At 39.7% G+C, this 16,590-nt stretch overlaps 1 protein-coding gene across 2 annotated transcripts in view; it reads left to right on the forward strand.

Annotated features, from left to right (window-relative positions):
• The first annotated feature begins 735 nt into the window (after positions 1-735).
• Positions 736-16,590, forward strand: part of PDE4B (phosphodiesterase 4B) — a 541,893-nt gene continuing 526,038 nt past the window's right edge. The window contains exon 1 of one of the 2 annotated variants that reach the window (XM_072820651.1): positions 736-844. The gene's annotated coding sequence lies outside the window, so the exon portion shown is untranslated. Of the gene's footprint in view, positions 845-1,371; positions 1,390-16,590 lie in introns of those variants that run through there. The other variant, XM_072820652.1, reaches the window with a different exon arrangement.

Here is a 16,590-nt window from a genome sequence, read left to right on the forward strand (position 1 = left end):
TTGCGGTTTCTAGCTAGTTGTAATAGTTTCATATGCAAAGTTACTGCATCTCGCTTTTCCTCGCCAGCTCTCTTCTCTCTTCCTCTGATTGGAAGAGCTGGACAACTGGGGAAAAGGAGACCTGTGTCTTCCCACATCTGGCTCCCCCTAGCTCCTGCTCCCTCCGCCTCAAGTGGCAGGCTCCCACCCAGCTGTGCTCTTCAAGCTGGGGGCCTTCAGGCTACGGGGTGCGTGTTGCTAGGTCCTTACAAGCTGTGGGACCCGCTCCTAGGCTATCTTGGCGGAGCGCCTCCTTGGAGGTGAGCGGACCCAGCGGTTCAAGTGGCACCGTGCTTAGCCACTCTGGAGCATCTTCGTGCGACAGGGAGCAGCGGGGTCTCACCCTCGTACCGGCTCCTTCAGCGTAATTTGCTCCGCTCGCTCCCTTTCCTACCGCTCTCCCCATCCCCCCCCCCCCCCCCCCCGCCACTAGCGCTGAGTGCTCCCCTCCCCATCCCCTTTTGTGCAACCCGTGGCTGCGGAGCTTCTAGTACTGTATTCATGGCAGATGAAGAGAGAGTGACTGACACGTTCCAGGGACGGCGAATCGCAGCGAGCGCGGGTGGCAGGGGGAGGGTGTGTAGTGGCAGACGGCCGCTGGGATTATGAATGGGGGCGGGGGGGCGGCGAGTGTGGGGTTCAAACCGGGATCTTCGGCAGCGGGCTTTGGATAGGCACGCAGGGTTGTGCGTAATCCTTCAGCTCTGGTGGGAAGGGAGATGCCGTGAGCTCCTGGGGGAGGCGAGGGTTATTTTGCAAAACTCCCTTAGTGTCGTGCAGCAGAGTACTGCGGGCGGTCGGCGAGGTAGGTGGAGGAGGGAAAGACACGGGAAGGGAATCGGGGAGAGGCCAGCCCCCGGGGACGCTGTGCCTCGCTCCCCGAATTGACAGGTGGTGGCCTCAGCAGTTACAACCTACTACCTAGCATCTCGTCCGTGCAAAAACGATCACGTTGTTAATTCCCCGCGCCGCGCGGAAGAGCGCAGCGCGGCAGAGCAAGTGCCACGGGCGAGCTGCCTCCCGGGGAGGGGGTAGTGGGGGTACAGAGAAGGGGGGGTTGGAGGGGGGCAGCGGAGGACACCGGAGCTTGGGCGCTTGGCGGCCGTCTGCACCGCGGGGCTGCCCGCCGGTCCGCGCGCGCGCCCCGCAGCCGCCCCCGGCTCGTGCGCCCCTTTCCGGGGCTCCCGGCCCCGCCTCGGCGGCTGCGGGCTCCTCGTCGCCCGCCCGGCTGCACGCGAGCGTCTCCCGCCGGCTCCCGCGCCCGCGGAGCGCTGCACCGACGAGCCGAGCCGGGCGGAGCCGCCGCGCTGCACCAGCGGCGCCTCGGGCAGGAGGAGGGCGGCTTCCGCGGTAAGGGCTGCCCAGGAGGCTGCGGCTTCATTTTCCTCCTTCTCTTACTTCATCAAACAGCGAGGCCGGAATGGAGAGTGTGGGGCGCTGTGGGCTGGCGGGGGGCGGGGGCGCGGGGGGCCGCGCCAGGGCGGTCGTGGGGACCCTCGTAGGAAACCCGCCAACCGGCCTTCGCGCCCCGCCCCCTCCTTGCCGGCTCCTGCCTCCGCCCGTGAGCCTCGGGGCGAACCCCTGGGCGCGGGAGAGCTCGGGAGGCTGCCGGAGGCCGAGGCGCTCGCGGGGCTGGGCTGCCCGGCGCGCAGAGCCCGGGATTGACCGCGGGCGGCGCGCGAGGGAGGGAGCCCAAGTCCCGGGAGTTTGGCGCGGCTGCGGCCCCAGGACGGTCCCGGGCACCCGGGTGGCGGGTCACCCAGTGCGGCGCCGCGGGGCCGCGGCAGAAGGGGGGCTCTGCCGGCAACTTTTGGGAAGCCCTGTCTCAGGTGTGGGGAGGGGTGCTGGGATGTGTTCAGGGCCTGGCCCTTCCTGAGCTACAAGTGTGTGTGTGTGTGTGTGTGTGTGTGTGTGTGTGTGTGTGTGTAGGGTTCTTCTCCCTTTCCTCCCTGCTAGCCCTCCTCTTCCATCAATCTCTTCCTGCCCCCTTTCACAGACCACCCCCTCCCATATGCCGGAACTTCAAGCAAAATACAAACCTACCGTAGTCAATAGCTTTAAAGCAAGTAGAGGGACGCCAGGATGGCTCCGCGGTTAAGCTCTGCCTTGGGCTCAGGGCCTGATCCTGGAGTCCCAGGATCGAGTCCCACATGGGGCTCCCTGCATGGAACCTGCTTCTCCCTCTGCCTGTGTCTCTGCCTCTCTGTGTGTGTCTCTCATGAATAAATCAATAAAATCTTAAAAAAATATATAAAACAAGTATAAAGAAGAGAGAGAGCACAGAGGAATAGTTCTTAATTGCATCGTGGTTCATTTTAAAGATGAAAATACTGTATATAAATAACATATAATGTATTATATATGGTGTGATATACATATATAATATAATATACGCACAGGCCTAGGGTAATTTTTAAGAAACATTTTGAGACTGTCACCTAAAGTTATATTACATTTGCATTATGTTTACATCATGTGTATATGGTGCTATATTAAACAGCAATGGTAAATCTATGCATCCTGTGTCTGTGTCTTAGATCTGTATGGGCTATACAGATCTATACTGTTCTTTGAATCACATCCATCTTTTAAATTCAGAGATTTCCAGTTAATTGAAAGCCTTAGAATAAGGCTGTAAGAATAAAAGGCTAAGAAATTAAGAGAAAAAGTATGGATGCTGGATTTTTTTAGTGGATCAGCCACATACCTCTCTTTCCTTTTACTAAAAGCTGGTTGTTATGCCAGTAATTTTCATAAAAAGAAAAACAATTTGAGGACTTCAAAGTGTTTTTACCTAGGCCTGAGGTGTAGGCAGACGTCTGGCATATATCTGTACATGAATTGACAAGAAGGTAGATAAGGCAAATGATTTCACTTCAGGTAAAAAAATTCAGCTGCACTTCCTTCTGAGGGCACCTCATTTAACTTCTGATATTCCCACAGAGGAACCCCCTTGCTGTCAACCTGTGTCTTTGTGTCTTTGGCATCACTGTGGTTTGATCAACTCTTCAAATCAATACTTGCAGAACTTGGCTAGTAACATATTTGCTGGCTGTTTCTGTTCTTTTTCTTTTTAAACAACAGAATATTACTTCCATAAAAAATAAGTGAATAAGTAAATAGATTGAAATTGTTGAGATGGTATGATTGACACATTGACACCTTGAGGCTAACTATATGTGTATCATCTCTCTGTATTCCTTATGATGCTTGTGAGCTGAACAATTTTGCATTGTGTCTACTCACAGTATTTTTTCTCAGCCAGTCTGCTTTAATTTCTGATTTGACATATTTTTGCAAAGATGAATTATCTTAAATTTCTCTAGAGGTTATCTAGTTGGGCCTACTAATTTCTTTTGAATAGAATTGATTATGGTTTGAGGAATAAGAAATCAATCATATATGGTTTTCTGATCTTGGTGTCCTTCACCTATCTGGAGGTAGGTATTTAATAATAATGTGTATGCACAAGTAGGGATTCATGTTTCATAGAAATATATATTAGACACGGAAATGACATTTTCATTTTGGTTTGTAAATGGTTGTAAACTGAAGATTTAAAATTATTAAGGAATAAAGAGTCCCATGTTGCTTTTAGTATCTTATCTGGCTGACTTTCGTTAGGGAGCCAGAGGTACATGATGTGGTCTTAGAAAGATTTAGGGGTTAGTGATTTGGATTTATCTTTCGTTATTATGGCATAAAAATTCATTACTCTTTCCAAAAAAATCTGAGGAGCGGAGTTTGTAGAAGATGTGAGGTTGTTGTTGATTATATGACAAATGGGGTTTCTTTGAGCACTGGTTGTTGGAGTCACCTTATGGTAATATGGCAGACACTGAGGTGCCAAATCCCCCTTCAAGAAGAGCTTTTTGCCCCAGCTTCTGAGAGTGCTGTTAACACATAGCCTTCAAGGGTCCTTGAAGGGGATTGCCTGAGTTGTAGGAAGCATCTTTGTCCAAGGCCATGTCTCTTTCCAGGGTAGCTCACACCCAGTGGCTGATCCATGTGTGGGGTATGAAGGGCTGGTCATCTCCACACAACTCTGAAGGACCATTCTAGCTCTGAAACTCCCTACAGGACTTGCATTGCAGCTTGACATTTCCCATTTCTGCCTCCTTCCCCATTCTCAGATGTTGATAGCAAGGTGGTCCTTAATAAAATTGCATGCTCAGCTTCATCTCCGAGGTGGCTTCCTTGGGGAAGCCAGCCTATGACAACGTCTCCTCCATGCACATTCATTTTGCCAGTTTTGATCTTTTGTCTTTTAAAATGTAGTGCCATTTCTCATTGGAAGACATTTCTGTATCTCTGCTGCCCTTCTGTTTGTTCCTCCGCGTTTTCTCATTCTTTCCTTTTGTTGGATTTGCGGTGTCTTTAATCTCTTTTCCATCTAATGATATCAATGCTATATCTCTCATTTCTATTCCTTTAGTAGGTATGTTTGTTTTTAATATTCAGATTTTGTCTTAACAGATGAATAAAAATATCTACTCTCTTCTTGAATAATATAAGGGCCTTATTAAGTTATAATTCTGATCATACTCTGTATTTCATAGTATTTTGTGGCATAATAGTTCCGCTACATTTTTCACATGGATTGTGGCATTTTATATAATTAGTTTTTTGTTGTTGTTGGTTTTTTTTCATAGTCAATGTTTATTTAGGCTTATCCACATTTTCTGTCCTCATTGTAGTTTCTTGCATCCTTTTCCTTCCTTCTGGATTCAAATTCCTTCGGATGGAAGTAATTCTTTGATAAGCATATGCACATGATAAATATCTCTTCATCTATTTTGTTTGTTTGTTTGGAACTGTATTTTATCCAAACACTTGAATAATAGATTACCTGGGAGCAAAATTCTAAGTTGACATTTATTTTTCTTACCACTCTGAAGATACTGTCTTCTAGCCTCTGTTGTTAAAAATCAGAGATTGTTTCTTGGTTGCTTTTAGGATTCCTCTTTGTCTTTGGTGTTCTGCAGTTTTATTATGGTATGCCCGGATGTGGATTTGTTTTTACTTTTTCTCCTTGAGTTTTCTTATGATCTAATCAGGTGATTCTTATATTTCTTGAATTATTACAAATTTGTGGCATGTCTCATCATATATTATCTTGCCTCTATTCTCTCTAAACTTTCCTCTGTAATTCTTAGTAGGTATATGTTTGACCTTCTTGTTTTATTCCTCATGTCTATTACCTCTGTATATATATATTTTTTTCTGTTAGAAATATTTTTAAGAGGCATTGGTGTAATTCTTCAGGACTTATTCCAGCTAATCAATTCTTCTTTATTTATGCCTATCTTTTAAGTTGTAGCTTAAAAAAGGTTGAGCTATATAGCTCAATATATATATAATATATTCAATAGCTATTATTGAGCTATTAATTAGTGTTTATTTTCTAGAAGTGCTAATTGATACGTTTTCATATCTACCTGTCTTTCCCTCTAGGTTTTCTATCATTTTATTATGAATTTTGTCCTTATTTTATCTCTTTAATAGTCACACTCGTCCTATTTTATAGTTTCAGATTATTCTCTTACTTGAAATTCTGCTGGTTATTCCAAAACTACCCATCCACTATAAACAGATCTTTTCCTCATGTGGTTTGTGACTGGGATTATGACTCATCTTCAGCCAGGTTTTTACTTTTGTTTTTTTCATAGTAGTTTTGTTTTTCCCAGTTTTTGAAAGTTTCCCTGTAGAGTGTTATTGTGCTTGTCTTCATAGAATACCTCAGGAGTTTTGCTGGTCTGGGATCAGCTTGAAAACAAAAACTATTGAAGTATAATTGACATATTACATTATATTTTCAGGTGTACAACATGATTCAATGCTCATATATTTTGCAAAATGATCACCACATTAAGTCTAGTTAACATCCTAAGGATCAACTTTTACATTAATTTCCTGGCTTGAGATTCTTGAACCATGCAGGTGATATGTGTGTGTGTGTGGGGGGGGGGGGAGTGCTTAGGAATTTAATCCAAAGAATACTTTTTTCCTTTTATCTGGAGCCCCAGAAAGAGACAGGTTTTCTTGCTACTTCCGAGGCTGGGCTTCTAGTCCTTAAACTATAAAGTCAACTTCTTGAGAGTTTTCCTTTATACAAAGGTTTTGGCTCCAGTTACCTTCCTTTTATGGGTCCCAAACCAAGTTGCTTGTCCCTACACACATATGAAATCTCCAGCCTCTTGGCAGGGTTGCTGTAGGGCCAGTGTACATGCTTGCTATTCTGATATTTGTTTCCTTTCTGTTTTAATATCTGCAGATGACCTTTTTTTTTTTCCTCTTCAAGTTTATTTAACCTATTCAATTATCCTGGTCTTTTAAAAGACTTATTATCTATGTGTTTGTAGCAGAAGGGAGTTTGGTCCTCATTCATTCAGTCGGCCATGCTAGTGGAATAAGACAGCCATCAGTGACTGGATCCACTTTGAGAATTGACTCTTTTCAATCACTTTCTCTTTTTCTTTTAGTTACACTATTTTTATTTTATATTCATTTTTTCACATTATTTTTAAAAACTTAATTATACTAGCCTTTCGTTCTCTATCTCCCTCCCTTCCTCCCTCCTTCCTTCTTTCCTTCTTTCTTTTTTCCTCTTTTTCTCTCTTTCTTTTCTTTTCTTTTCTTTTCTTTTCTTTTCTTTTCTTTTCTTTTCTTTTCTTTCTTTTCTTTTCTTTTCTTTTCTTTTCTTTTCTTTTCTTTTCTTTTCTTTTTTTCTTTTCTTTCTTTTCTTTTCTTCCAAGAAAGATGTCTTACAGAGTGTCTCAAAGTTTGGATTTCTCTAGTGATTTATTCACTTGATTAGATTCAGGTTAACCATTTTGGGCAAGAACATTCCTATGTGGGTGATGTGGACTTCCTGTTACATCACAGCAGAAATGTCTGTTTATCCCATTACTGGTTAGACCACTTGAAAGGTGATACCTGCCAAATTTCTCCCGTTTTGTTTCTCTTACCTTCAGACTACGTGAAAAACCTGCTTCCCCACAACTTTTACCCCATTTTTGAAAATTAATTTTAAAATTTTGAGATAGTTATAGATGGACATGCAGTTAAAGGACATATACAGAGATCCTGTATACTCTTCACTTTCTTTTGAACAGTAACATTTTGAAAAAACATGATACAGTAATACAATCAGGAAATTGACATTAATTGAATCTACAAATCTTACTCAGATTTCACCAGTTTTACACTCATTTGAGTGTGTATGTTTAAGTCTATGCAGTTTTATCACATGTATAGGTTTATGTATCCACCACCACAGTCAAGATATAGAACTTTTCGATTACCGCAAGGATCCTTTATGCTGCTCCCTTTTAGAATTAACTACCCCTGCCTCCCTCTCACTTCCTGGCACCATTTCTAACCCCTAACAACCACTAATCTGTTCTCCATCTCATTTTGTCATTTCAAAAATGGTACATATATGGAATCATAGATAATATGATCTTAAAGATTGCTTCTTTTCTCACTGTAATTCCCTAGAGATTCATCCAAGTTGTTGTGTTATCAATCATTGTTTCTTTTTATTGCTGAGCCATATTCCATTCATCCATGGAAGGACATTTGCACTGTTTCTAGTTTGGGGCTATTATGACTAAGTTTCCTATGCACATTTGTGTATGGGTTTTGTGTGAATGTAAGTTTTCATTTCTCTGGGATAAATGCCCAAGGGTGTGATGGTTGAGTCCTATGATAATTGCATGTTTAATTGGATAAGAAATTGCCAAATTGGGGGATCCCTTGGTGGCTCAGCGGTTGAGCATCTGCCTTCGGCTCAGGGCATGATCTTGGAGACTCAGGATCAAGTCCTGCATCGGGCTCCCTGCATGGAGTCTGCTTCTCTCTCTGCCTGTGTCTCTGCCTCTCTCTCTCTCTGTGTCTCTCATGACTAAATAAGTAAAATATTAAAAAAAAAGAAATTGCCAAATCATTTTCCAGAATGGGTGTACCATTTTACATTCCTACCAGCAATGTCTGATGATCCTGTTTTCTGCATTGTTAGAATTTGTCTCCATTTTACTTTGTTTTCTGTTTGTTTCTTCTTCCTTTATTTCTCTTTACTTGCCTTCCTGTGAGTTAGTTGAAATGTTTTATAGGATTCTGTTTTGATTTATTTATAGTTTTTTCAAGCATATTTGTATAGTTTTCTCAGTCGTCCTGTTGGCTCTTACTATATGCATTTATGTTTCTTTACACTTGCTTCATTTTAAATGCTGTTGTCTTGAATATAAGACTGTCATTTTGTTTGTTTGTTTCAATCACTGAATAGGAAATGATGTAGACAACTCATACTGGGAAAGAATTTGTGGTTGACAGTTCTTTTCTTTCAGCACTTAAAAAATGTGCTGCTCCTTCAGGTCTCTACGGTTCCTGATGAGAAAATCATTGTTATTTGAGTTGATGCCCCACTAAAGGCAATGAGCTCTTTCTCTCTAGTTGGTTTTATGATATTTTCTTTATCATTAGTTTTTAAAAGCTTGGTAATGGGCAGCCCGGGTGGCTCAGTGGTTTAGCTCTGCCTTCAGCCCAGGGCCTGATCCTGGAGACTCGGGATTGAGTCCCACGTCAGGCTCCCTGCATGGAGCCTGCTTCTCCCTCTGCCTTTCTCTCTCTCTCTCTCTCTCTCTGTGTGTCTCTCATGAATAAATAAATAAAATATTAAAAAAATCTTTTAAAAAAAGCTTGGTTATGATGTGTCTTGGCATAGATTTCTTTGGGTTTATTCTCTTTGAGTTTTGGTTAGCTTCTTAAATTGATGTGCTTTTGTCTTTCACCAAATTTGGGAAGTTTTCTGGAAGTTCCCCCCCCGCCCCCCCCAAATACTCTTTCAGCTCTACTGTCTTTCTCATTTCCTTCTGGTCCTCTAATGATAGAAATGTTGGATCATTTTTTATTGTCCCAGAGGACTCTGAGGTTCTGTTTATCTTTTTGTTTTGTTTTGTTTACTTTCTCTCTGTTTTTCAGATTTGCTAAATTCTGTGGAGCTATTCTCAAGTTCACTGATTCTATCCTCTATCACCTCTACTGTAGAACCACTGAGTATTTTATTTTTGTTGTTTTATTTTTTTGTTCTATAATTGCCATTGCCATTTTGTTTTTTAAAAAACTTATACAATAAAAACCAAAACTTACACATTTTTGTTCAGATTTTCCATACTTTTTCACTTATTTCCAGAGAATCTGAATTTGCTTGCTGAGGTATTCTTTAAAATGCTTTAAAGGAATGCTTTAAAATTCTTATCAGATACCTATGGTAACTGATTCACTTTAGTGTTCGTATCAGTTGATTGACTTTTCTCATTCAAGTTGTGATTATATCCTGGACATGTTGGCTACCAAGTTGGGAGGCTCAGGTCTTGTTTACATCTTATGAGTTTAGCAGCCACTCTGTTTCGGTTAGCACACAGGTCCTGGATTACTTTTCTGGGTTGTGGTTTCAATGACAATATGATTTCCAGGGGCTTTGCTAGCTGTTTTAATCTGTTTATTTTGTTAGGTGCTTCTGGGCTCTCATTGAACCCTGTTGATACTACTGGAGGGTGGTGGAAGAAGCCTCCCCAGGGCAGGCCTGCTGTACCTCTAGATGAGGGAAGGGATTTTTTGGCCTGTAGGGATAAAAAGGACTCCCCAGCCCAGAGCTTGTTGTGGCGGGATTCCCCCTGCCAGTGCTGTGAGGCCATCTGGTGTTGTTGGCTGGACCCCAGTTAGATGCAGGGGAAGAATGAGCCCACCTATATCATCCACTGCCAAGTTGGGGTTGGAAGACTCTAGACCCAGGTAACCTGCAGTGGGATCAGGAGTACTTAGGCATCCTACTACCCTGTTTTTCCTCTCGTCTGGCCTGATTAATCAGCCCACCTCCTCTTTTCAGTGTTTGGAGTCCTCTTATGTTATTTCTAGTGTTTAGAATTGTGCTAAGTGGGAAGAGGCTGGGAGAGGTAAGTAGCTGCCATCTGTGTGGACCAGAAGTATATGTCTTTTAAAAATACCAGTTTGAAAAAAAAAAAACCAGGTTGACTAATTAGCCACATTATCCATTAACATAGTTAAAGATACTCATTTGACTGTGTTTTTCTGTAATATGTGTTTGTGAGAGAGACATAGACTAAGCCTCTTAAATTTACTTAAATTAATTTAAATTAAAATTAGGTTAATTAATATTACTGTAATTGGATAATTAAATGTTAAGTCAATGCTGTCAGTGGGATATAAGACAAAGATCTACGTATGTGATGTTTTCTCTATCAAACATTTTTCTCCAAGTTGTTCTATTGCATTTGAAAAATACTAGTACCTTTTTTTCTTTTCCCATCACTGGAAAATACTAAAAAAAAAACCTTTACCAGATGGATACTTTGAACCATAGAGAAAATAAATGACATTATTTGCATAAGCAACTTGGTGATATTTAGAGTGGATTGAGGAAAAGATACCAGAATTCTGTCTTTGGCTGTCCTGGTTTATAACATAGTGCTGACTCATGGAATACTGGCATTTTCAGAACTGAAAATGAACTTAGAGTTAGCCTATTTCAACCTTATTGTTTTATATTTAAGGAAACTGATACCTTGAAAATAAGGGAACCTAAGTTCCTTTAGTTCCATAATGGCAGGGCTTATTTATTCTGAATTCATAGTATTTCCTAATTTTGTTTTCTTTAAGAAATCACAATCACTTTCTTTTTAGAAGACTTTAGAAGAAAATTAAAATTATATATTGTAGCATGATTCCCATTCCCTTTTCTAAGGAGAAGAAACACTAAATAAGTTGGGATGGCATGATGGTACTTTTTAAAAAAATAGGCATATTTGAAAATATGATGAACTTATGGACCCACTATCCAGAAAAATGAACACAAACTCAATAATTTGCATGCAGTATTAAGGGTTTGTGAACTCTGAGGGAAGACCGCTCCTAGGGAAGACCACTATGCTTCTTGTCTTGTTTGTACCATGTGATATCTATGGATGGTCTTTGCTGGGGAAAATGACATAGGGATAATTCCTCATTTTATATTCAGACTCACCCTTCAGAGCTTGTGGATCCTGGCAGTTGTCCTGGGCACAATGCATTGGCGTACTGAGGAATTTGTTTTCCTGCAGGTTCTAGAGAGCCAGTAGGTGAGAAGAATATAATGGGACCAGCAGGTGTTAAAACAGACTGTGGGAAATACAAACAGGCAACTCAGCCCATAATACTTGCTTTCTCCTCCTACACACACATACACACACACCTCAAGATTCCTTAGAAAGATCCTTCTTCTGCTCCCATCTGCTGTCACCCTCTTACTGTATGGAGAAACATTGCCCTTTGGAGACAATTCTCTTTTGCTCTAGTAAGGCTGTTCTGGTAGTCATTTAAACCAAATTTCACCCACATCAAATGTTAGGGGTTGAAAGAACAAACTGTTTAGTGTCATTTGATGTATTTACTGTGTACTTTTCAAGGAGGAGAAGAAAACCATGTCCATATTTTTCTTACAGAATGGGTCAAAATAATTTAAGAGCATAGGATAATAAATGTTTCTGCGTTCAGTGAGTGAGGCCAGCATTTGTTAAATTGTTAAGCTTAAATTACTTTTAAGGAATCTGTTTATGTATATACTTAAAGGAAGCTCCTATATTTTCTTGGTGACTAGTACAGTGTCCTGGATGAGAAATAAGACTCTGAAATGATTTGATGTGCCATGCTGTATACTAGAGTGAAAAACTTCAATGCAGAAAAAGAGAGGTAGTATAAAAATAAATAATACAATGACTATTTTTATTTCTTAGTGCTTTTATATATTTTAAAATATTGAAAAAAATAAAAAAAACAAAAAAAATAAAATATTGAAAAGAATTTTGTTTTCAGGGTTACTCTTTAGTAATTGTATAATTGAGGGCTGAGAATCACAAATCCTAAGTGCCATTTCTGTTGTGCCACTAAGTGGGTAAGTGACAACCCCTGTGTAAGCCTTAAGGTATAAATGAAGATGTTGAATTATGGTAATCTCCAAGAGTCTTTTCAGCATTATGACTTAGTGAAATTTTAGCAGTTGTTATTTGACACATTAGGAGTTTTTGATATGCCTGTGTAATTAAGTATTAGTCATAAGAAAGCTCTCCAGGGAACTAATTTTTAAATTTGAAATTATTATAATACCTTGATGGGTCAGAAATTTGCATTAGTCAGAGAGGTCATGGTTGGGTTAGGACTACCTAAGTATACAGGTACAATACAGCACAATTTGGAGAATAAGCATCTTAATGCTGTTGTGACAGTGGCAGTAGTGATGATGCCAATGTGGACGGCACTGGATTTCATTGGTCTGGAGGTGCATGATACTGTAGGTTGCTCATTCAGCATCATTTACGTCTTTTCTCTTTATCCTCCTGTGCTATTCGAATTGGAAGGCCAATCATTCAACTTTTCAGCCTCCTTTGAAGCTAAGAATGGCCCATATTACAAATATTAGATGGAGATTTCTGGAGAATGCTTTCCTTCTTTAGCAAAAGGGAAAGCTTCTTAAGGAGAAGGTTCTTGCCCTTGACCCTTATTCCTTCTTTCTCAGTAGAGCCTGGACGCCCTGCTTTGAGGTGAGCATCATCTTGCAAGCATGAGGAATAAAATCAGATGATCAGGATGATGAAGCAGAAAAACAGATGTAGCCCGGATCCTTGATAATATGTTAGAGTAGATCTATCAGCTCTGCACTGCCTACCTCCAGTCTTATTATTCCATGAGAAAAAATTAAACTTCTGTTTCTTCCAGTATTTATTAGGTTTTCTGTTACTCCGAGCCAAACACATTCCCAACTGAATATGTAAAGTAACTATTATGACTTTGCATTTTTGAAGGATAAAATTAGTGTTTATAGATCTTTGTAATTACTAATGTTGGGCTGCAAAATTTGGACTAGTTTGTACAAATATCTTCATTGTGAGGAAGCTTGGGTGTGAAAATTTTGGATAATTTGTAAAATTTTTATTTTATTCTTCATAGCATGAAGAATAGCATAAGACTGTTTTCTATTCCTTAGAGAATATTTCAAATTTTATTCAATGGGTGAAATTTATATGAGGAAAACTATTTCTGTGAGTCACAACTCCCACTTTGCTGTAATCTTTGGTAAGATGGGGATATAGCCGAAGAATGCCAATGAACCTTGAAAAAATGTTTTCCTCATTTAATTTATAGTCAAAAATGTATAGTTGAGTGGGTTGCCTGCTTTACTGTTTAGTCTAAGTTTGTTTCCAGCATATTCCTTCTGACCTCACACTTTTGGATGACTGAAAAAGACTTAAAAAGAAGGACTTGAAAGATTGAAAGAAGGATGACCATTTGCAGTATGTGGATATAGAAGATGGGAGAGGTTTTTTTTTGTGTGTGACATAGCATTTGCACCCCCTCTATTTGGTTTAAGTGCAGGGAATTAATTTTTGCATATAAGCCAAATAATGAGAGAAAAAGAATTCAATCAGGATATATGTGTGTTTTTTACATTTTTTCTCAATTAGAATTGCATTCATTTGAGAGTCACTGAAAATTTGGCATGCAATACTACAAGTAAGGAGTTTCTTTTTGTTTGTTTGTTTGTTTGTTTGTTTTACATGCAATAAGACATCTGGAAGAAGACTGTCTAAGGCTGGGGCAGCTGCACAACAGGGTTGTCAAAGATTTAGGCTTCTTCTTGCTTTTGGCTCTACTGTCATTATTGTATGGGTTTCATTTTCTTGGTGGAAAGACAGTTAGTGAACATATGGGAATGGCATCTGGACCACAGGCAGGAAGAAGGGGCCAGACAAAAGGCAAGGCCCATACCAGCCATCAGTCCTTTTTTAAAGTGAGAGCTCCCAGGAAGATGACTCTGGTGACTTTAGCTAATATCTTACTAACCAGAATTATGTCCGTGGTCTTGCCAGACAATGGGGAAATCTAAGAAATAGAAGTTTTTTTTTTTTTTCATAGAAACAGAAAAAATACAAAAAATAAAAATAAAAAAACCAAACAAACCAAAAAAGGGGATGATGTACACATTTCTGTCTGTATACAGTCATGCTCTATATTAGGAGATTACAACTTGTTTCATGAATCAGGGTGGGGAAATGGTTGTATACGGATTGATTTAGAAAATAGTTACCAGTGCAGACAAAAAGGAAAAAGATATAACTAAAAAGAAGAAACACAAGTTCAAAGATTTTTCAGTGTCGAAAATCCATATATTTTTCAAGATAATATAGTTTTAGAAAAAAAAAAACTTGATATAAATTCCTCCTTTTCCTCTGGCTTAAGGAATCATTTATTCAGTATAAAATCTTTATGTGTTCCATATGTTGAGAATAAATGTATATTCAATCCTGTTAAAAAAAATAAGGGAAAACTTGTACCTCCCCAAAGTCAGGTTTCTGTTATATAAGGAAGAAGGGAAGAATGGATACTGGGTAGCCAACTATCATTGTCATTGTATGAAGAATATTTCTCAGCTTTAAAAATTCTCTTTGTAGTGTTATATCATAAATGCATACCCTGGAGATTTCTTAAATTATAACAGTATAAAAACAGTTATTAGTTATTATTGCCTTAAATACCTATAAGTTAGTCATTTAAAATTTTGTATCAGTTGCTGCTTTGTGTCAAGATAGCTGACTGACCTATACAACTCAAAGTATATCTTGATGGTCACTGGTATTAAGCTAACTGTGGGCAAAAAGTCATAATTTTTTTTCTATAATGAATAATGACATAGATAACTGTGAAATTCTAAGAGATCAGACAGTGACAATATTACATCCTAGTACAGTCATTCATGAATTACTATGGTTTAATTTTTGTTTAAATTTGCATTTATATATTTTGGGCTATTTTTTGTCCTAAAAATTTTAATGACATATATGAATTATACCCAAGAGCAGATATTTATTTTAAAAAGAATAAAATTGGCTGAATTCCAGCATTTCTGCTTAGCTGTTCTCATTCAGGATATTGGCAGAAATATCCTATAATTGAAGGTTTATTCTCCAATTGATGTAGGCACTCTACTTAGAAGCTGTTTATCCACATCAAGAAGGATAATGGATTTTTTTGTTAAATTTTTTCCATTAAAATAGGGTGAGGCAACTGTTCTCACCACACTTCAGAGGGACAGCACAAAGATAAATGAAATAATGGATGTGAAGTGCAACTTTTTTTTGCTTTGAAAGAAGGTGTTATATAAATTCTACAAATAGTATCATTAATGTGTGAATAAGATGATGGGTGAGCATTTCCAAAAGTGAGTATCATAACTAGGCATTTTTAGTATGATCCTCAATGTCAGTTTTTTCCAAGGAGAGCAATATAGCAACACATTCTTATGTTCTTGAATCAAAATATTAAAGGTAAACTTCAATGTGAGGGGAAGAGAATGTATAGAAAGAGCTTCAAAGAGAGGTGATTTATTGAGTAATGCAATATAATACTAGATTTTATGCAAATATAGAAAGTCCTTTGGGTCTCTTAAGTGGTTAGGGAAATGGGAAAGCTCTGATTAAAATGTGAATTCTGATTCCAACTTAAGAGTTGAACTTCTTATGGCTATTATCTTGAAAATAATGAGGTTCTGCTCGACTCATAAAAATCCTCAAAAAAGATTTTTGTAATATCTTTGGTAAAGGTTTTTGTTATGTTCTTGGCCACAGGTTTTTATTCCATGAAAGATAATTTGGGACAGGAAGCTATTTCTTATTTCTAACTTCACTGCCATGCTTTCTGTATGCTGGTAAAAGCGGATCACCTTATATGGTGATAAGAACCTTTGACTTTTAGCCAGGGGACGAGGTTCACGTCTCAGGTTTGCCACTAATTTATCTGGGTAACTGGGAAAGCTATTCAGTTGCTTTGTGCAAAGCAACATCCCTGAAGCCATCTCTTTCTCCTCTTCGTGCATTCAAGACTTAAGGTGCTTAATTAAGTTGACTAGTTGAAGTCATAGGGTCAAGTCACATCTCTGTGGGAAGAGTACTGCCTCTCTGAGTCAGTCTTACCATGATGGGTATTCAGCCATGAAACTGGCACATGAAAGCTGGAAGTGAGCACAAGGTGGGAAACTTTGCTTCTCTCTGTGCCTTATTCTCATGGGTAATTTGTTGAAGATGATGCTTAGGTATAAGCTCATTGGTGGTTGATGCTAAGGGGATAGTAGCTAAAATTTTATGGAACAAAATTGGGCAGTTAAGGACAGTGTGTCATACTTTGTAGATCTGATTATCTATATTTCTCTCTCTCGCTCCTCAAGTCTTTGGAAAGTCTTGTTTAATTGTCTTATCTGTCTTTTGGAAACAGAGAGGAAGGTCAAATTTCAGGAAGAGCTGTAGGGGGACGACTTCCCTCCCTCTAGCCCAAACCAGTGTGCTAGTAGCAGTAGGAGCCACCACTAGAGAGTAGGAAATTCCCGAGAGACATTACAGAGATTATGGTGGGGATTGAGGAGCTGTGGCTGCCAAACGCTGCTAGAGGTCCAGCTGCCATTCTCAAAATGGAGACTCTTCCTCCACTGCACATCTTAAAAGCTTG

Source organism: Canis lupus, chromosome 3 (assembly GCF_048164855.1).
Source record: "Canis lupus baileyi chromosome 3, mCanLup2.hap1, whole genome shotgun sequence".
NCBI lineage: Eukaryota > Metazoa > Chordata > Mammalia > Carnivora > Canidae > Canis > Canis lupus.